A 20,654-nucleotide genomic window follows, 5' to 3' on the forward strand; every position below is an offset into this window, starting at 1 on the left:
GGACCAGCCTCCTCTGATGTATGGTAACCCTAAACTAGCTATCACCATTCATCAAATTGTCAGTGTCATAGCAGAAATAAAATCCAGCACAGCAAGAGTATTTCAATGGTCAACTTACTGCGCACTGTCTGGTCCTGAGACTGACCTGCAGTGCGCATTGGAGAGCAGAGCGCAGCAGCAGGTGTGTTTGATCCAGAACTGCTCTCTCGCACCTCTATGCACCAGCCTCCTCTGGTATGTAGGTAGGTAGCAGTGGCCACACTGAACACAGGGCCCGATCTGTAATCAATGTATACCAGTGATGGCACCAGTGACTTTTCTAGTCTTAAACCCCCCCCACCAAGAATTGGGTCTGAGTTCATGGTCATTGTGCTTGTACATTAGTGTATGCGTACAGTTACAATTTACAGTATCCTTGTATGTGCTCGCTTTGCTTTGTGGAATGATGTTCGTTGCTTTATTGTTGTGTGTTTCAGATGATCATTTTATCATTTTCAGAGTTAACATAACTATAGATTCAGCAATAATTTGGTGTTCATATGTGTGTAGTGTTATCGCTATTCAATATAGTGTGCCCAGTGTGCATAATGAGAAACATGTTCAGCTCATCTGCTCTGATGTTATGGATATCAAAAATGTCAACCCTCCACAGACACACACACACAGAGACACAGACACAGACGCACTAATAGGGACAAATTTTACTCCCTCAATAAACAGGCGGACAAGGAATAATCAGGACCTGATTTAACTGAAATAATACCAAAAACGTTTATTGAGCTACAACGAAGCGCTCCGGAGATGGTCACTGGGCAAGACACATCTAAAGTTTTTTCTAAAGAACTTGCTATCATATACAAGAGGACTCCCTTTGGTTTCTGGGCAACTAGATGATGGTAATGAGGTACCTCAAACTTTAACACACACGTCTCCTGTGTCTTACATTATGTTCTTTCTATGTCCTTGGATGAAAATGTTTTTCTAAAAATCACCTGCACAGAACTACTGTACCTGTCCTCTCCGGAGCCATACACAAAGCTTAAATTCATATATGGGTTACACAATCTTGCTGCAACAATGGTGGGAATATAATATATTTGGCACTCAGACAGGGCACTGTCCCACATCACACACAGAGACACACACACACAAGCACAGACACACACAGACAGCCAGACAGACACAGACAGTGTGCTTGACAAATACTTCCCCTCACAGTCAAGTCAACATGAGCCGCATTATCTAAAAGAAGAACCCATCATTTCCTTTTGTGTCAATATCAGCGAGACAGGGATTAAAAAACACATCTGAAAATGCTACTTCTACAAGCACGCTGAGATGCCCCGTCATCAGTAGGCGTGCAGAACAGTATGGTGACAAATGTCTTGTGTGGCTCTGTGGTGCAATGGATAGCGCGTTGGACTTCTAGTGAAAAGGGCAGTGGTCATTCAAAGGTTGTGGGTTCGAGTCCCACCAGAGTCAGTGCTCACTTCATGAAACTTAGAGCTTGCTGGGCTTCCTTGTGACAGCCAGAGGTATCTTGCAGTCAAGTGCCTCGCTGATGCCTTCACTTCTTACTTTTCTGGAATGCCAACTTTGTCCCAAATCCTTGCTTGACTATCAAGACCTCATACGCTGCTTCTTTTCCTAGCCACTGTCACTGTACCAGTCCCCCTCCGTGTCAGTTGCATCTCCGGGAACAGCTGGATCAGGTGGCCTTGTACTTAAGGCCATGGACTACTAAGCCGTTGTATTTTGCACCCGTGGCTTTCTATCCCACCATCGTTGTGGGCATTCCTTGTTTGACATTTCTTGACGACTGACGCCGTGTACGTCCAATGGACAGTTCCAAGATTCGCAAGACAGAGCTACTTGTGCATTATTGCCCGCTTAACCTGGCTGCCTCTCGAGTGAGCAAAGCCATTTTACCAAATAGAAGAACCCATCATTTCCATCCGTCTCAAAATCAGCGAGACAGGGATTTAAAAAACACAACTGTAAATGCTACTTGTCAAATCACGCTGAGACGCCCGGTCATCTGCAGGCATGCAGAAGAGTATCTTCGTCGTACAGTTTTGTGGTTCTGTGCCACAATGGATAGTGTGCTGGACTTCTAGTGACACACACACACACACACACACACACAGACACTACAATTCAATATTCAATGTGCAAACAAGTTTAGCCAGAAGAAACAGAACTCTTTCAATCAATAAATCATGAATATACATTACAAATCGATTCAGAATATGCATAATACAATGTAAAAGCCAGACACAGGGATGGAGAGAATCTCTGGTTCCGTTGGTGTCCGGGCTTTATTGTGGTTCACAGGGTAAACGGGACAAAATACAAGGGGTAAAAACAACCAAAACGAAACATCCACACAAAACAGGGTGCTCCGGGCAGTCAGGGTTGGGAGTGTCAGTCCTCCTTCTCAGCGGGTTAGCTGCCTCCATCTGGGAAGGAGAGGGATTAAATAGAGAAGGCACAGCTGCCACTGACGTCACAATCGCCTCGGTGCTCATTGCCCGCAACCGTGAGTCCACAGCCTGTTAGCGAGGGAGTGACAACACAGCTGTGGCACATGAGCACCTCATCAGCAGACGTCAGCAGCAGCCGTGCCGTGACAGACAGCGGCCTGTCACATACAATTGTATATTTCCTGCGTTCCGTTCCTGCACTCTCTCATTCACCCATTCTAGCTGAGGCAGCCAGTGAGCCCACACACGTGCTATCCCTTCCTCTTCCTCTCACTTCACTGCTATATCAGCGATGACATCATAGAAATCTCTCACCTGACAGCAATGACATTACAGAGCACATACATTATGTCTCTCGCCACACTGTCAGTGTTGACTTTCTCGCTCAGTATGCCAGCTCTCCCGGAAACACTGCAATACGTGGATGAGTTTGTACCATTTTTGGATGCTCTACCCTGCTGGGGCGGAGCTGTGATCCAGCTGAAAAGCAGGTCAGGCATGTGGGCACCTGGGCAGCGAAAGATGTATTCGTAATGAAGAGAAACCCAGGTCCAACCCTCCGGTCCAGCCACAGACAGCCACAGAAGTAGTATAGATGGCGGCATCACTTATTTTGACAGCTGGAAGTCCCGCCCTCCCTATGAACCTTTGAACGGGAACTCCTCTCTCCTTCCCAGCACCCCCCTTGGGTTACCATTTGACCCTCCCTTGTCAGCCATCTTGGATGATATCGGCTATTTTGGATGTCAGCCATCTTGGCTGATATCGGCCATTTGTAAGGTCATAGGTCATCTGGTAAGATGGTAGCCATTTTGTTAGGGTGACATCCATCATGGTGAGTGTCCAAGTGCACCTCACCCTGCTGGTGTGGAGATGTAACGTTTAATAGCGTAAACTGTGTTTTTAAGGTTATATTGTTTTCATGATACTGTGTTGGAAAATTAGGAAATAAGAAAATAAAAGTTTTATATATTTTAGGTTATAATGTTTTATGATACTATTTAAGTAAATAAAAAGAATAAGAAAAGTTATATATATATATATATATAGGTTATATTGTTTTATGAAACTGTTTTGGTAAATTAAAAAATAAGAAACATTTTAAATATATATATATATATATATATATATATATATATATATATATATATATATATATTTAAGGTTATATAGAGAATAAGAAAATATAAGTTTTAAAAATATATATATATATATATAAGATTATATTGTTTTATGATACTGTTTTAGTAAATAAAAAGAATAAGAAAAGTTATATATATATATTAGGTTATATTGTTTTATGAAACTGTTTTAGTAAATTAAAAAATAAGAAAAGTTTTAAATATATATATATATTTAAGGTTATATAGAGAATAAGATAATAAAAGTTTTATATTTTATTTTAGGTTAAAATGTTTTATGATTTGTTTTAGTAAATTAAAAAATAAGAAAAATAAAAGTTTTATATATATATACAAGATTATATTGTATACATTTAAGAAAAATAAAAGTTGTAAATACACATATATATTTTATTTTAGATTATGTTTGATTATACTGTTTTAGTAAATTAAAAAATAAGAAAAATAAACGTTTTATATATATTTAAGGTTACAATGTTTTATGATACTGTTTTAGTAAATTAAAAAGTAATATGAATATTTACTCAGAGTGGGATTTGAACCCACATGTGTTTTTAGTTTATATGTTTTATGATTAGGCTTAGGATGATTTCTATTAAGAAATGTATAGACTTACATATATTGCATGTCATTACATATATATTTAAGCAAACACAGATAAACACACATACCTATATCTCTTTAGTTTATATTTATCAATAGACAATAGAGAACAACAGTGAAATGTATAGAATTATATCTGTACATTTTGACCAGCACTGTACTTATTATATTTGTTACATTAGTGAATGCTCAAACGTAGCCTTAACATGTATCATATTTAAGAATATACTGCATTTCATTCCATTACACACACACACACACACACACACACACAAACATATATATATATATCTTGTTAGGTTTTATTTATCAATAGACACTAAAGACATGCACACCACTTTTCTTAGAGAGACACAGTGAAGCACTATTTGTGAATACTCATATGTAATAAATAATATATGTATATATGATTTGTTTGTGCTTTAATGTATAGAATTAATAAAACACACACACACACACACACACACACACACAATGGTGACTTTTATTGTGACAAACAAGCATTTTACAACATGGAACATAGTCAGAAGTAGAAAAAGATACTCCATGAAATGTTTTATAGATACTTGTAATCATTAATTTCTTGTTCACAACACCAACATTGGACAGAAAGAAACACTGACCTGTACAGAGTAATGTCATTTCCAGCATATTCCATATATATTCTATTCAGTCTTTCACTCTTGGCTTCTTTTTCAAAGTTATACCAGGTTCTGGTGACAAAGTACATCAGGTATCTATTGTAAATAAAGTGAGAAACACTTAAGTTTCTATTCCTTTGGAAATACCTTATTTTTCAAACCTACAAATACATGGTGACAACTGCAAGCATGACACACATACAAAACACAGAAATAGGGACCACATTGCAAGGATATAATAAGCACAAATAGTATTTAACTGCAAATTTTAAGTTTTGTAAAATTATTTATATAACTTCTAGGAGTAATCTGCAAACTACATAGTGAAAATGCAATCAGTCTTCAGGAAACACACACAGCAGACTGAAATAAGCACAACGTCATATTTATATGAACCAAAACTGCATTCTACTAAACCCTGAAACTCTGAAAAATCACTACAAACTCTGTGTTTTGTAAAATGGCTTAGAAACAGAACAGAAACAAATAGGCTCACCCTCAACATATTCCAACACTTGTTATGATGTAAACTTAAAGGTTTACCAGTAGTACAGGGGTATTATTAATCTATTCATGCAACTTTTAGACACTTGTCTAATACAGAGCTAACAACTGCATTGATAGTGGGTAGCAGGGCTTTGACAATGCTGTGCGGTGGGGTTTAAAATGACTTTGTAGGCCAGGGCTTCAAAACCTTACCCCATTTTAACATTTTCAAATTAGCCTCCAACCCCTAAAATACTAAGACATGTTTTTTTGTATCATATGTATCATGTTGTATTACTATGTACATTAATGTGATTTATAATTTTGATTTAATTTGACATAATTTTATCATATTTTTAATTACAAATTCATATATATAAATAACAAATACTATATAATAATAGTCATAATAATGCAAAAACATATTAAGCAATCATATTTTTACTTACAAAATAATATATATAAAATAACAATATCGAGCGTGGTATTGACGGTATGGAGAGACCCCGTTCCTCCTCCTCCCGTCCCCGCTGCTGTGCCACGTGTGGCCACCGCATGCTACCGGCTTGGAGTGGTGACGTGATCTGCCCCCTCTGTCAGGGACCGGACCCGCGGGGTCCTAGTCACGTCCTGAAAGACAGGGGGCGAGATGCTGCACCAAGATGGACCAGATCTGTGCCCTACTGGCTGCTCAAGGTTTATTTAGCCGCCCTCTCCTCATGTCATGTCAGGATTGATGGCGAGCCTCCGGACCCTCATTTTTTAGCAGCGCAGTTTCTGAAAGGTGCACGTAGGCAGAGGCCTACTCACGCTCCTTCTTTGCCCGCATGGCGCCTTAATGTAGTGCTGGACACGCTTTCTAAGGCCCCATTTGAGCCCTTGCAGTCATATGACTTAAGGTTTGCGTCACTGAAGACGGCGTTTTTGCTGGCAATCACGTCAGCGAGTCACATGCCCTGTCTGTTCACCCTGTGTGTGTCCGTTTTGCAGGAGATGGTTCCAGGGTTACACTTTGACCTAATCCTGCATTCCTCCCGAAGGTGCTGTCTCCTTTCCATATCAACAGGCCTATTGAGTTGATGGCTTTCCATCCTCCACCCTTCTCTTCGGAGGAGGAGAGTAGGCTACACCTGTTGACCTGCTGCGGGCTCTCAGGTGCTATTTGAAGCGCACCAAGGACATTCGATGTTCGGACCAATTGTTTGTGGCCGGGCGCTTTCAAAGCAGCGCCTCTCACACTGGATTGTGGACACCATTACCACGGCTTATGAGTCAACTGGAGCCCCAGTGCCTGAACACCTGGTGGCCTACCCGACTCAAGGTGTAGCCACGTCGTGGGCCCTTTTTCCAAGGCGCCCCACTGGCAGACATCTGTGCGGCTGCGAGTTGGGTCTTGCCGCACACCTTTGTTCGGTTGTACAGGCTGGACGTGACGGGCCCAGTTCCTCTTATTGGGAATCCGGTGTTGGCTTCAGCTGAGTCGCAGTAGCCTGTTAGGTACTGGCTCCTGGCTTTTCTATCCCTGTCTGCCCCTGTTGAGCATGCTTGGGAAAAGCAATGCAGAACCGTTATCCCTTCCTACCGGACTGTGACTTGTATACAGTTCATTCTATAGGTGGGAGTGCATGTGTTTTTTACACGTGTACCCCGCCATTGTACATAGTTCCTTTGTCAGCAGGCCTTGGCCCCTCCCTAGCTATACTAGCTGTGCTGAGGGCCGCTGCTGCTGTATTCAGCAGTAGGCTTTGAGTTTGCTCTTGTGCCCCGCTGTGTATATAGTTCATTTATTGACATCATTAGAGCATCTGTTGCCGCTAGCTTCCGCAGTGGGTATCCTGCTCCTGTGTCATGTGTGTGGTGCATGAACTGGCTCCTGCGCCCCGCAGTGTATATAGTTCTTTAGAATATACAGTTGAGCTTGTCCGCTCCTTATTAAGTTTAGAATGGACAACTGCTCCTGTTGTTAGCGAGGGCACTCGTGCTTCGCTATTTATATAGTTCCTTTGCCAGCAGTCTGTGGCCCCGCCCTAGCTATGCTAGTGCTGAGGCCACTGCTGCGGTGTCCAGCGGAAGGCACTTGAGTTGGTTCTTGTTGGTCCACTGTGTATATAGTTCCATTATTCGTAATTGAACTATCCAGCAGTGGCTATCTAGTCTGGGTAGCCCGCTGTATGTTGAGCACGGGCTCAACGGACTGCGACCTGTGCTTATATGGTGTGGTCTGGGTATTGGCCCTGCTCCTAGCCCTGCTAGTAGAGCAGGAGACTGCTATTACTAGGCTTCATGGTAGGCACAAGGTCTTGTTGCCTGTGGATACACCATTGCTTATTTCTTCCCAGTTCAGCGTGACTGTGGTCTTCGCGTCTGAGCAGCCCAGATGTGGCCCATGGGGCCCCTGTGGTTCTATCATAGAGTTGGTATGGCTCCTAGTAGGTTCGCCTCGGGGCAGGCTCTCTTACCAGCTCGCTGCCTCCTCCCTTGCGACGGTTTGGTTATACTGTAACACCTCCCCCTTGGGCAGTGCTTCTGACTCGAAAGATAACGATAGGTTGCGTATGAAACCCCGGTTATCTGAGAAAACAAGCACTGCCCAAGGGTTGCAAGCTCGCGCGGGAGTTCAAGCTCCCGGCAAAAAGAGGAAGTCCTTGTGCAGACGTCACCTTTTATACAAACAGGAAGTGGAAGGGTCCTGTTTGAGTGACGGGCACAAGGGCCAATGGCAGCTTTGATAGACAAAAGTCTTCGATGCGTTCCAGCGATGCACGCTGAAAACCCCTCCCCCTTGGGCAGTCCTTCTTTTCTCAGTTAACCGGGGTTGCATATGCAACCTATCGTTCTTTGTCTATGGTTAAATCCCTCTCACTTTGTAACTTTTACTAGTAAGTCAAATTGAGATTTTAAAAGTTGGTACATGTGAGTCAGAGCCAAGAAGGTTGAATTCAGACTGTAGGTTGTTTATGTACATGGGTAAATTACTTTTGCTAGCCTAGTATAGAACTATATACCAATGCTTTATTGTCCTTCAGGCTAAATCATTTTGTATACCAAACAATGGTGAGTGACATATTCTGAGTAATGTACTTAAACTAGTGCTAATCATGCTCTGAAACCAACCCATAGAGAACAAGGTGAAAACTGGAATTAATGGCAAAGCACAGCCATAAACAGTCAACATAATCAAGCCCAGTTAGAAATATAGATGTCTAATTATTTTGAGCACTAATCTTACATTTCAAAAAGAAAAGCATTTAATTCTTAGCAATTGTTAGGTGTATGCTGTACGTATTCCAGTCACGGAAAACCATTTATTTTTAAACAGTTACCAGATAGCCAGTTTAGGCCTTCATCTTAGTTATTTCTAATAGCAAGAGTGCTTAAAATTATTAATTGAATTATATATCTTTGTTCCCCCTTTTTCTTACTGCTCTCATAAAATAACATTTTATTCAAGCAATAACAGGGTAGCCTAAATATACAACATATCTTAAAGTACAAGGCATCTGAAAGCTGTGTATGGTCTCAATGCATTTGATGCGGAGGATTAATTCAACTGAAAATGGTCAAAACTGTGGACTTTTATTGAATGTTAAATTTGACAGTGTTCTCTCTTAAGGACCTGTTGCCTGTGGGACGTTGCTGCTTTGGTTGTGTCCAGTGCCATTTCAGATAAGAGAGGCTCTGCAGGACAAGCAGGACAGAAACCCGTCTCACAGACACTCTGCCTGCTCTGCATCTCCATTTCCCCTCTCCACCGCACACAGCTGAACGTTATTCTGAATCTTACACAGAGCGCTCAGCTTCTGACACTGATGGCAACATGGGGCCTGGCTCCGAGCCTGAGGAAAACCATGAGGTAATTCAAACTTATTTAATTTCTATACTGTGAAATGTCAGATTGAAAGTGGTTTCTGTTCTTAATGTTTGTATTGTTTATGTATTTCATGTATTTTTGTACAGTTTTGTGTTGACGAGTCCTACATCAACATGAATGTGAATTTCAATGTGAAGAGCACGTGTCATGCTCTGTAATGCAAGGGAGCAATGAGGGGCTGTAGAGACACTCATAAGAGTAGCAGGAGCACTTTTTTATGAACTACTAATTTGTTATATTTTAATAGAATATGAAATGTAGTAGAAAGTTGTATCAGATCAGACCACTGGACAGAAACACCCCACCAAGACTGAGTTTTCATGTTTCTGCACATGTCACCTACAAACTGTTGACAGAGTGGATGAGGGTCTACAGCAGAGGTTCCCCATCCTGAGGTTGTGACAAAGTCAGGGTGAGTTTTGTTTAATATGTTTTTAAATTATTATTATTATTATTATTATTATTATTATTAAATTATTATATTGTTATTTTAAATATATTATTCTGTAAGTAAAAATATGATTTCTTAATATGTTTTTGCATTATTATTACTATTATTATATAGTATTTGTTATTTATATATATGAATTTGTAATTAAGAATATGATAAAATTATGTCAAATTAAATCAAAATTATAAACCACATTAATGTACATAGTATAACAACATGATACATATGATACAAAAAACATGTCTTAGTATTTTAGGGGTTGGAGGCTAATTTGAAAATGTTACAATGGGTTAAGGTTTTAAAGCCCTGGCCTACAAAGTCATTTTAAACCCCACCGCACAGCATTGTCAAAGCCCTGCTACCCGCTATCAATGCAGTTGTTAGCTCTGTATTAGACAAGTGTCTAAAAGTTGCATGAATAGATTAATAATACCCCTGTACTACTGGTAAACCTTTAAGTTTACATCATAATTTTTGTAAGTGTTGGAATATGTTGAGGGTGAGCCTATTTGTTTCTGTGTCTGTGAAATAAGCCATTTTACAAAACATAGAGTTTGTAGTGATTTTTCAGAGTTTCAGGGTTTAGTAGAATGCAGTTTTGGTTCATATAAATATGACGTTGTGCTTATTTCAGTCTGCTGTGTGTGTTTCCTGAAGACTGACTGCATTTTCACTATGTAGTTTGCAGATTACTCCTAGAAGTTACATAAATAATTTTACAAAACTTAAAATTTGCAGTAAAATACCATTTGTGCTTATTATATCCTTGCAGTGTGGTCCCTATTTCTGTGTTTTGTATGTGTGTCATGCTTGCAGTTGTCACCATGTATTTGTAGGTTTGAAAAATAAGGTATTTCCAAAGGAATAGAAACTTAAGAGTTTCTCACTTTATTTACAATAGATACCTGATGTACTTTGTCGCCAGAACCTGGTATAACTTTGAAAAAGAAGCCAAGAGTGAAAGACTGAATAGAATATATATGGAATATGCTGGAAATGACATTACTCCGTACAGGTCAGTGTTTGTTTCTGTCCAATGTTGGTGTTGTGAACCAGAAATTAATGATTACAAGTATCTATACAACATTTCATGGAGTATCTTTTTCTACTTCTGACTATGTTCCATGTTGTAAAATGCTTGTTTGCCACAATAAAAGTCACCATTGTGTGTGTGTGTGTGTGTGTATTTTATTAATTCTATACATTTGAGCACAAACAAATCATATATACATATATTATTTATTACATATGAGTATTCACAAATAGTGCTTCACTGTGTCTCTCTAAGAAAAGTGGTGTGCATGTCTTTAGTGTCTATTGATAAATAAAACCTAACAAGATATATATATGTTTGTGTGTGTGTGTGTAATGGAATGAAATGCAGTATATTCTTAAATATGATACATGTTAAGGCTACGTTTGAGCATTCACTAATGTAACAAATATAATAAGTACAGTGCTGGTCAAAATGAACAGATATAATTCTATATATTTCACTGTTGTTCTCTATTGTCTATTGATAAATATAAACTAAAGAGATATAGGTATGTGTGTTTATCTGTGTTTGCTTAAATATATATGTAATGACATGCAATATATGTAAGTCTATACATTTCTTAATCGATTTTTTCTTACCTTTTTATTTTGCAAACACAGTATCATCCTAACCCTAATCATAAAACATATAAACTAAAAACACATGTGGGTTCAAATCCCACTCTGGGTAAATATTAATTTTTCTTTTTAATTTACTAAAACAGTATCATAAAACAGTGTAACCTTAAATATATATAAAACGTTTATTTTTCTTATTTTTTAATTTACTAAAACAGTATAATCAAACATAATCTAAAATAAAATATATATGTGTATTTACAACTTTTATTTTTCTCAAATGTATACAATATAACCTTGTATATATATATATATATATATATATATATATATATATATACACTCACCTAAAGGATTATTAGGAACACCTGTTCAATTTCTCATTAATGCAATTATCTAACCAACCAATCACATGGCAGTTGCTTCAATGCATTTAGGGGTGTGGTCCTGGTCAAGACAATCTCCTGAACTCCAAACTGAATGTCTGAATGGGAAAGAAAGGTGATTTAAGGAATTTTGAGCGTGGCATGGTTGTTGGTGCCAGACGGGCCGGTCTGAGTATTTCACAATCTGCTCAGTTACTGGGATTTTCACGCACAACCATTTCTAGGGTTTACAAAGAATGGTGTGAAAAGGGAAAAACATCCAGTATGCGGCAGTCCTGTGGGGGCGAAAATGCCTTGTTGATGCTAGAGGTCAGAGGAGAATGGGCCGACTGATTCAAGCTGATAGAAGAGCAACTTTGACTGAAATAACCACTCGTTACAACCGAGGTATGCAGCAAAGCATTTGTGAAGCCACAACACGTACAACCTTGAGGCGGATGGGCTACAACAGCAGAAGACCCCACCGGGTACCACTCATCTCCACTACAAATAGGAAAAAGAGGCTACAATTTGCACAAGCTCACCAAAATTGGACAGTTGAAGACTGGAAAAATGTTGCCTGGTCTGATGAGTCTCGATTTCTGTTGAGACATTCAGATGGTAGAGTCAGAATTTGGCGTAAACAGAATGAGAACATGGATCCATCATGCCTTGTTACCACTGTGCAGGCTGCTGGTGGTGGTGTAATGGTGTGGGGGATGTTTTCTTGGCACACTTTAGGCCCCTTAGTGCCAATTGGGCATCGTTTAAATGCCACGGCCTACCTGAGCATTGTTTCTGACCATGTCCATCCCTTTATGACCACCATGTACCCATCCTCTGATGGCTACTTCCAGCAGGATAATGCACCATGTCACAAAGGTCGAATCATTTCAAATTGGTTTCTTGAACATGACAATGAGTTCACTGTACTAAACTGGCCCCCACAGTCACCAGATCTCAACCCAATAGAGCATCTTTGGGATGTGGTGGAACGGGAGCTTCGTGCCCTGGATGTGCATCCCACAAATCTCCATCAACTGCAAGATGCTATCCTATCAATATGGGCCAACATTTCTAATGAATGCTTTCAGCACCTTGTTGAATCAATGCCACATAGAATTAAGGCAGTTCTGAAGGCGAAAGGGAGTCAAACACAGTATTAGTATGGTGTTCCTAATAATCCTTTAGGTGAGTGTATATACAACTTTTATTTTTCTTATTTTTTAATTTACTAAAACAAATCATAAAACATTATAACCTAAAATAAAATATAAAACTTTTCTTTTCTTATACTCTTTTTATTTACTAAAACAGTATCATAAAACAATATAACCTATTGATTATATATATATATCTGTATTTAAAACTTTTATTCTCTTTTTATTTACTAAAATAGTATCATAAAACAATATAACTTTAAATATATATATGTATTTAAAACTTTTCTTATTCTCTTTTTATTTACTTAAACAGTGTCATAAAACAATATAACCTTAAAAACACAGTTTATGCTATTAAACATTACACCTCCACACCAGCAGTGTGAGGTGCCCTTGGACATTCACCATGATGGATGTCACCATAACAAAATGGCTACCATCTTACCAGATGACCTATGACCTTACAAATGGCCGATATCAGTCAAAATGGCCGATATCATCCAAGATGGCTGACAAGGGAGGGTCAAATGGTAACCCAGGGGGGTGCTGGGAAGGAGAGAGGAGTTCCGGTTCAATGGTACATAAGGAGGGAGGGTCAAAGAGTAACCCCAGGGGGGTGCTGGGAAGGAGAGAGGAGTTCCAGTTCAAAGGTACATAGGGAGGGCGGGACTTCCGGCTGTCAAAATAAGTGATGCTGCCATCTATACTACTCACAGACACAGTTAGCCACAGCCACGGCTTCTTCCAATTCTCGTCAGTGTTCCAGATTCGATGTTTTTTTTCTTCAGTGACGTTGTAAACACGCACGTGGGGAGCACATCAAAACCCAGTTTTGTGATTCAGTTACAGAAACAACTGACACAGCGGAGCAGTAGGGGTTGTAACATTTTTTGGTCCAAGGTCTGGAACACAGCGACTGAGTGGTCCGGACCTCGGCACTGTGGTCCACGGAGTGGTCCCGATCACGTAACGCAAATTGGGATGGGTTTTTGTTTAGTTTTTTTGGACACACCGTATAAAACCCATTTACTGTCAAATATATTATCGACATATCCAAACTACAAACATAATGATCATAAATGTACAATATTAATAGTATAATTCTCATTTGTAACATAGCCGATAGCTGATTTCTTTTTTAATCTTATCTATCAGACAATTTGTAGGAAGCTGTGCTAACGTTACTCTGAAAAATGCGCTTACATTGAGCAACTTTGTCATTCTGAATGAAATTATTCAAGTTATCAATTTTTCCTCATCATGACTGAAGAGAAAAGATAGCTTATTTAGAATCTTATCTTTAATTTAATGTCAGCCTATTTACATGTCCTCTGTTTGCGCTCTGCCAAGAAATGTTTTATCAACTTTTTTGGTTAAACCATATCTTTCTTATTTTATCACTGTGAGATCTAGCAACATTAAAAACAAAAGCATAGGTTGTTTTGTTTATGTATGGTTAACATTGTAATAGTTGGTATTTTAAAGAGAGATTATAAGAGATGTATTAACGTATTGATCATCTGATGCCCTTTGTCTTTTCTTGAAGGATAATGTCATTATGAAGAAGATAAAACTTTTTTTTTTTAAACACCTCCCCACAGCAGGATTTGGGTCGCCTCCGCACTGTTTCTGCTGAAACAAAAAAACAAGTGTCAATCTCTGCAGGAATCTACTCCGGCTCCCCCTTCTGGTGATGAAGAGGAACCCGAGTCCAAGATGCTTCCAACCAGCCCTCAGGCGCTCCCTTCGGCTGTAGGTCACGCTCCAGGGGGCCGGGGGAGTTAAGAGGGTGTCACTGGACGGGGACGACAAACGCCTCCAGTGACAGACGGACGCACACAGAGAGAGAAAGAGACAGAGAGAGAGAGTTGCACTTCCTCCTGCAATGCAATAAATATGCCCAAAATAAGGGACACATTCCTTAACAAAATAATGAATGCCACCCTACCTTTGACAAAACTGAGAAAAAATAAAAATGGTCAGTCCTCCTGGAGGAGGGACACACAGCCTCCCTGGCTGCCCAATATGTCACCGCCTGCCACAGCCTGAGGGGCACAGTGACACATGAGCACCAGCTGTAAATAAAATGTAAATACTCATTTGTAATGCATGTCATTGTATTTCCAAAAAGGAATCTGTAAACACTAAACCTATTTTCTTTAGTTCTATGTATTAAAGATCATTTATAGTTTATTACATTTTGTTTTTCTGTACTTTTATACATCTTATTGTGATTTTGGCAGGACACTGTCTGTCACGGCATGGCTGCTGCTGACGCACACTAATTAGGTGCTCATGTGTTGCAGCCGTGTTGTCCGCTGCTTCGCAGACAGCTTGTGAGCTCACGGCTGCAGGCAATGATCACTGAGGCGACTGTGACGTCATTGGCAGGTGTGCTTCATCTATTTAATCCCTCTCCTTCCCCGAGGGAGACTTTATTGTGACTGCCCGGAGCACCCTGTTTGTGTGGATGTTTTGTGTGCTGGTTTTGCCTTGTTTTCCCCTTTTTGTGTTTTTTTCTGTTGGACTATTGTGAACCCCAATAAAGCTCGGACACCGCCGGAACCCGAGACTCTCTCCGTTTATTGTGTCCGGCATTTACATTTGGTGGCCAATGTGGGGAAGCTTTGTGACATACTTACCCTGAACTCTGTACCCGGAAGGACAGCTATGGAGGCGTCTCCAGTGGAACAGTTGTTGGCCCCAGTGGTGAAGCTGCAGGCTCAAAAACAACAAACTCTCGAGACGCTTGTCCAGCAACTTCAAGTACCAGCTCCTGCACCTAACCCTGCTGTGGCCGCAGCAAACCCGGCTTGGGCAGGTCTGCAGATTCCAAAGATGGGACCGGAGGACAACCCAGAGGCTCTGAATTTCTGTCCAATATTAAAGATCCTAGGCTCTCATTGTCTGATTTGGCTGGGGCACAATTGGGACATGTCTCTGGGGACCGATCACCATTAGTGACTGCAGGTGATGAGAGGGGCAGGGACAGCCTTCCCTCTGACTCCAGTCGTGTAGCAGCCAACAGTACCCTGTTGGACCCAGGGGAAGGAACGAGTTCTGGGACTCACCTCCTCTCTCCTTCTTCCAGTGGAAGGCCCGACACTGGATCCCGCCTTCAACCGGGTATCCGATTTCGCTATGGACCAGACACAGGATGATGCCCTGGGACATATATATGACCAGGTCAGAGTTGTTGATGGTTGCATAGTGAATACACAGAGGGCACTTTGTGTTTCTCTCCAAACCAGCAGCCAAACCGATCATGCTGGATGATGTTGCAGACAGAATAACGTTCACCACGGTGCCTCCAGACTTTTTCACGAATACCAATCGAGCTGCACGGTGCTGGGCTGTGAGCACAGGTCCCACTAGAGGATGACGGGCCCTCGTGCCACCCTCATAGAGTCTGTTTCTGACAGTTTAGTCAGAAACATGCACACCAGTAGACCGCTGGAGGTCATTTTGGAGGGCTCAGGCAATGCTCCTCCTGTTCCTCCTCGCACAAAAAAGCAGATACTGGTCCTTCTGGTTCTTCTGATAGCACGGATGAATGTGACATCCTGAAGGAGCTGGACTACCTGTGCAACCTGAATGGGCTGCAGGGAGCACCTCATAATTCCAGTAGTGACAAGGACACTAGCAAAAGGCAAAACTAGAGAAGAATCAGTCAGGAAGGATAAGGAGAGAGCAATCGTCTGTGGCCACCACCTGCAAAACCATTCCCTTTTTGGGGTTGTCTTGCTGTTGCCTATCTCCGGTGCACCTGCTGTCACTTTCATTTGCACCAAAACAAGAGACAGTGATTCACAACCGCTTAGGCTTCCTAACTGTACAGATTAATATGCCTGAACTGTAACTGACTTGGTATTATGCTGTGATGATTACTTGTTCCCTTATTTTTTTGAGAGGTGTATTATAGAAGATAGCCTTGAGAATGCGGCCACAGAATTGCGGGAATCCGTGACTTTCAACACTTATGCAACCGAGTCGAGGTGACCAACAGCTCAATGTCTGGTTGGCACCTTGGCTTAGATGTGCCATTCATGAAACTTGCGTTGATTCTTGAAGCCACTGGCATTGCTTCCCTCTCCAAGTCTGTGTAATAAGGAATTGGCAGGAGCCCACGAGTTGAAACTATCAGAGGACAGAATGCAAATGAAGTCTTCTGAGAAAAGCAAAGCGGCGAAAGGACATTTTCCCGTGTGCATGTAGATGGCCGACTTTGACACGGCTTGATGAAGTCTTGTGGATCCTACCACTGCTTAAGTGCACTACTACGCTTGCCTTCAGGGAGTTTCATGTCAAACATTCAAAAAACAGGACTCCAACTAGACGGATGAGCACCTACGATCGGTCTTGGCCGATGTGGGGATCGAACCCAAGACCTTGGCATTATTAGCACCACGCTCTAACCAAATGAGCTAACCGGCCATCAAAAGTAGTCTCTCTGCCAGGAATTTGCTCATGTTTATGTAATTTGGCTGCAAAATGCATTACACACAAGTGTGAAAAGAACACTTTTGCAATTCCTAGCATTGGTGATGCTATAAATCAATCTGTCAGAAGTGGGATTTGAACACACACCTCCATCAGGAGACCAGAAAACCCTTCTACACTCTTCAAGGGAACAACACCTTAAGTCTGGCAAATTAGACCACTCGGCCATTCTGAGAGGATGTATACATCCACCGGGAGATTATATACTGATCAAGAAAACTGCGGGAACTCTTAAATCACACATCGGATCTCCGTGATCGAAGTCTAGGAAACCTCAAGATCTTCACCGTACATTGCATAATTCGTAACTCTCCCACCTCCATGCTTTTGAGACTGTACTGGGAGACACAGCAAACTTTCTTCAGACGGCACGTATGGATGTGCCATACTGGAGGAGCTGGACTACCTGTGCAACCTGAATGGGCTGCAGGGAGCGCCTCATAATACCAGTAGTAACAAGGACACTAGCAAAAGGCAAAACTAGAGAAGAATCAGTCAGGAAGGATAAGGAGAGAGCAATCGTCTGTGGCCACCACCTGCAAAACCATTCCCTTTTTGGGGTTGTCTTGCAGTTGCCTCTCTCCGGTGCACCTGCTGTCACTTTAATTTGCACCAAAAAAGGAGAGAGTGATTCACCACCGCTTTGGATTCTTAACTGTACAGATTGATATGCCTGAAGTGTAATTGACTTGGTGTTATGCTGTGATGATTACGTGTTCCCTTATTTTTTTGAGAGGTGTATTATAGAAGATAGCCTTGAGAATGAGGCCACAGAATTGCGGGAATCCGTGACTTTCAACACTTATGCAACCGAGTCGAGGTGACCAACAGCTTAGTGTCAGAAAATAAAAGAACACTTTTGCAATTCCTAGCATTGGTCATGCTATAAATCAGTCTGTCAGAAGTGGTATTTGAACCCACGCCTCCATCAGGAGACCAGAAAACTCTTCTACACTCTTCGAGAAAACAACTGCATTTCCGTCCTTGCACTCTCTCATTAATCCAATCTTGCCCAGTCAGCGAGAGAAGCCATGTACATGCTTTGCCTTCCTCTCCCTCTCCCTTCACTGCCAGTTCAGCGATGACATCTCAGAACTCTCTCACAGCTGACTTCTATGACATCACAGAGTGCATCAATTCCGTGGCTTCTCATCTGTCGCCACACTGTCAGGGTTGACTTTCTCACTCACTATGCCAAGCTTTCTCGGAAACACTGGAATACGTGGATGAGTTTGTACCACTTTTGGAGGTTTTGCCCACCTGGGGCGAGGCTGTGATCCAGCTGAAAAGCAATTCGGGCATGTGGGCAGCGAAAGATGTATCTGTGATGAAGAGAAACCCAGGTCGATGATGTTTCCAATCAGCCCCATCGGTCCAGCCACAGACACACACACAGACAGCCACAAGCACAGACTGCCACAGACACACAGACAGCCACAGATAGACAGACAAACACACAGACAGTGTGCCTGACAAAACTTTCCCTCACAGTCAAGTCAACATGAGTCGTATTATCTAAAAGAAGAACCCATCATTTCCTTTTGTCTCTATATCAGAGAGAGCGATTAAAAAAACACATCTGTAAATGCTACTTGTACAAGCACGCTGAGATGCCCCATCATCAGTAGGCATGCTCTGTGGCGCAATGGATAGCGCGTTGGACTTTTAGTGAAAAGGGCAGTGGTCATTCAAAGGTTGTGGGATCGAGTACCACCGGAGTCAGTGCTCACTTCATGACCCGGAGGCTTTTCTTACCATCTTCAAGCGCACTGCCCGGTGTTGCGACTAGCCGGAGTCGGAGTGGGCGGTACGCCTGGCTCCCCTGCCACCCGAGTGCTTCGTCCCGAGGATGCCCTAGACTACAAAAGTCTGAGGGACAGTGTCCTGGACCGGGTCGGTCTGACGTCGGACGGCCAGCGCCGAAAGCTCAGAAGCCTCCGGTTCGAACCTGGCTCCCGGTGCCTGCCACCGCTGGCTCAAGCCACGGAAGTTGCCGACCTGGTGGCCTTGGAGCAGTTCTTCTGCCATCTCCCACGTCCAACCTGAAGGCTGGCACCAGGCTGGCAGAGAACCATCATTGCCCGGGACGATGCCACCTTCTGATGCCCGACGGCGGGCACCCTCCCTTCCATTCCCAAGACCCCCTCTGACCCGACTGTCCTGGATACCAGCATGTTGCCAAACACCACACCTAAACATGTTTCTCCCCGACCCACTTCCCCTTCTCGCCTTGCCTGTCCCAAAAACAAATCTGCCTCCTTAGCTCCTTCTTTTTCTCTCTCCCCCGGCAGTGTGTGGTCCCCTGGAAAAACCACGGTGACGTTGCGGGCAGCCTGGACATCGCCCGGCCGGGTGCTCGCTAGTGAAAACTATCTATCTAATATTAAGGATCATAGGCTCTCATCTGATTTGGCTGGGGCAGGTCACCTGTGTCGTGACAAGACCTTAAGCCGGATAATGGACCGATTCTTCTGGCCAGGCATCAAAAAGGAGGTAGAAAGATGGTGTGCTGCCTGTCCGGAGTGCCAGAAGACCAATGCCAGTGCAGTACCGTGGGCTCCGCTGGTACCGCTGCCTCTCATGGAGATACCATTTGAGCGCATTGGGATGGATTTGATCGGTCCGTTGGAGAAAAGCTCCGCGGGGTATCAATTTGTGCTGGTCATAGTAGACTATGCCACTCGGTACCTGGAGGCAATTCGTCTACAGACAATGTCAGCGACTAGGATCGCCGAGGAGCTGTTTAAGGTCTTCACTCGGGTGGGGATCCCAAAGGAAATCCTGACAGATCAGGGCTCTCCATTCATGTCACGCGTGATGCGAGACCTCTGTAGGCTGCTGGGGATAAAGTCCATCAGGACCTCAATCTATCATCCCCAGACAGACGCCCTAGTGGAGCTCTTTAATAAAACCCTAAAGAACATGATCTGTAAGTTTGTGAGCACAGACGCTTGGGACTGGGACAAGTTATTGCCACCCCTGCTGTTCGCTGTACGCGAGGTGCCCCAGACGTCCACTGGCTTCTCTCCCTTCGAGCTGCTGTACGGGAGGCGGCTGAGGGGCATCCTCGACTTAATAAAGGAGGACTGGGAGGCGACCGCCCCCTCCCAGACCTCTATGGTACAGCACATCCTGGACCTGAGAGATCGGCTATCGGCACTGGGGAAACTTGCACAGTTGCATCTCTTACAGGCCCAGGAGCGACAACAGCGCATGTACAACAGGAGAGCCCGGTTACGATCGTTCACCCAAGGACAAGGTACTGGTGTTATTCCCAAATTCAACATCTAAACTGCTGGCTAAGTGGCAGGGACCCTTTTTGGTCACACGCCGCT

At 42.4% G+C, this 20,654-nt stretch overlaps 2 non-coding genes across 2 annotated transcripts; one reads left to right on the forward strand and one right to left on the reverse strand.

The window, feature by feature from the left end:
* Nucleotides 1-1,391: 1,391 nt before the first annotated feature.
* trnar-ucu (transfer RNA arginine (anticodon UCU)) lies at nt 1,392-1,482 on the forward strand. Its single transcript is given in 2 exon segments — nt 1,392-1,428; nt 1,447-1,482. It is a non-coding gene; the product is annotated as a tRNA-Arg (tRNA).
* Nucleotides 1,483-17,179: 15,697 nt separating this feature from the next.
* Nucleotides 17,180-17,253, reverse strand: trnai-aau (transfer RNA isoleucine (anticodon AAU)). The gene has a single exon. It is a non-coding gene; the product is annotated as a tRNA-Ile (tRNA).
* Nucleotides 17,254-20,654: the final 3,401 nt, after the last annotated feature.

The sequence above is a fragment of the Amia ocellicauda genome, chromosome 12, assembly GCF_036373705.1.
Source record: "Amia ocellicauda isolate fAmiCal2 chromosome 12, fAmiCal2.hap1, whole genome shotgun sequence".
Lineage (NCBI taxonomy): Eukaryota > Metazoa > Chordata > Actinopteri > Amiiformes > Amiidae > Amia > Amia ocellicauda.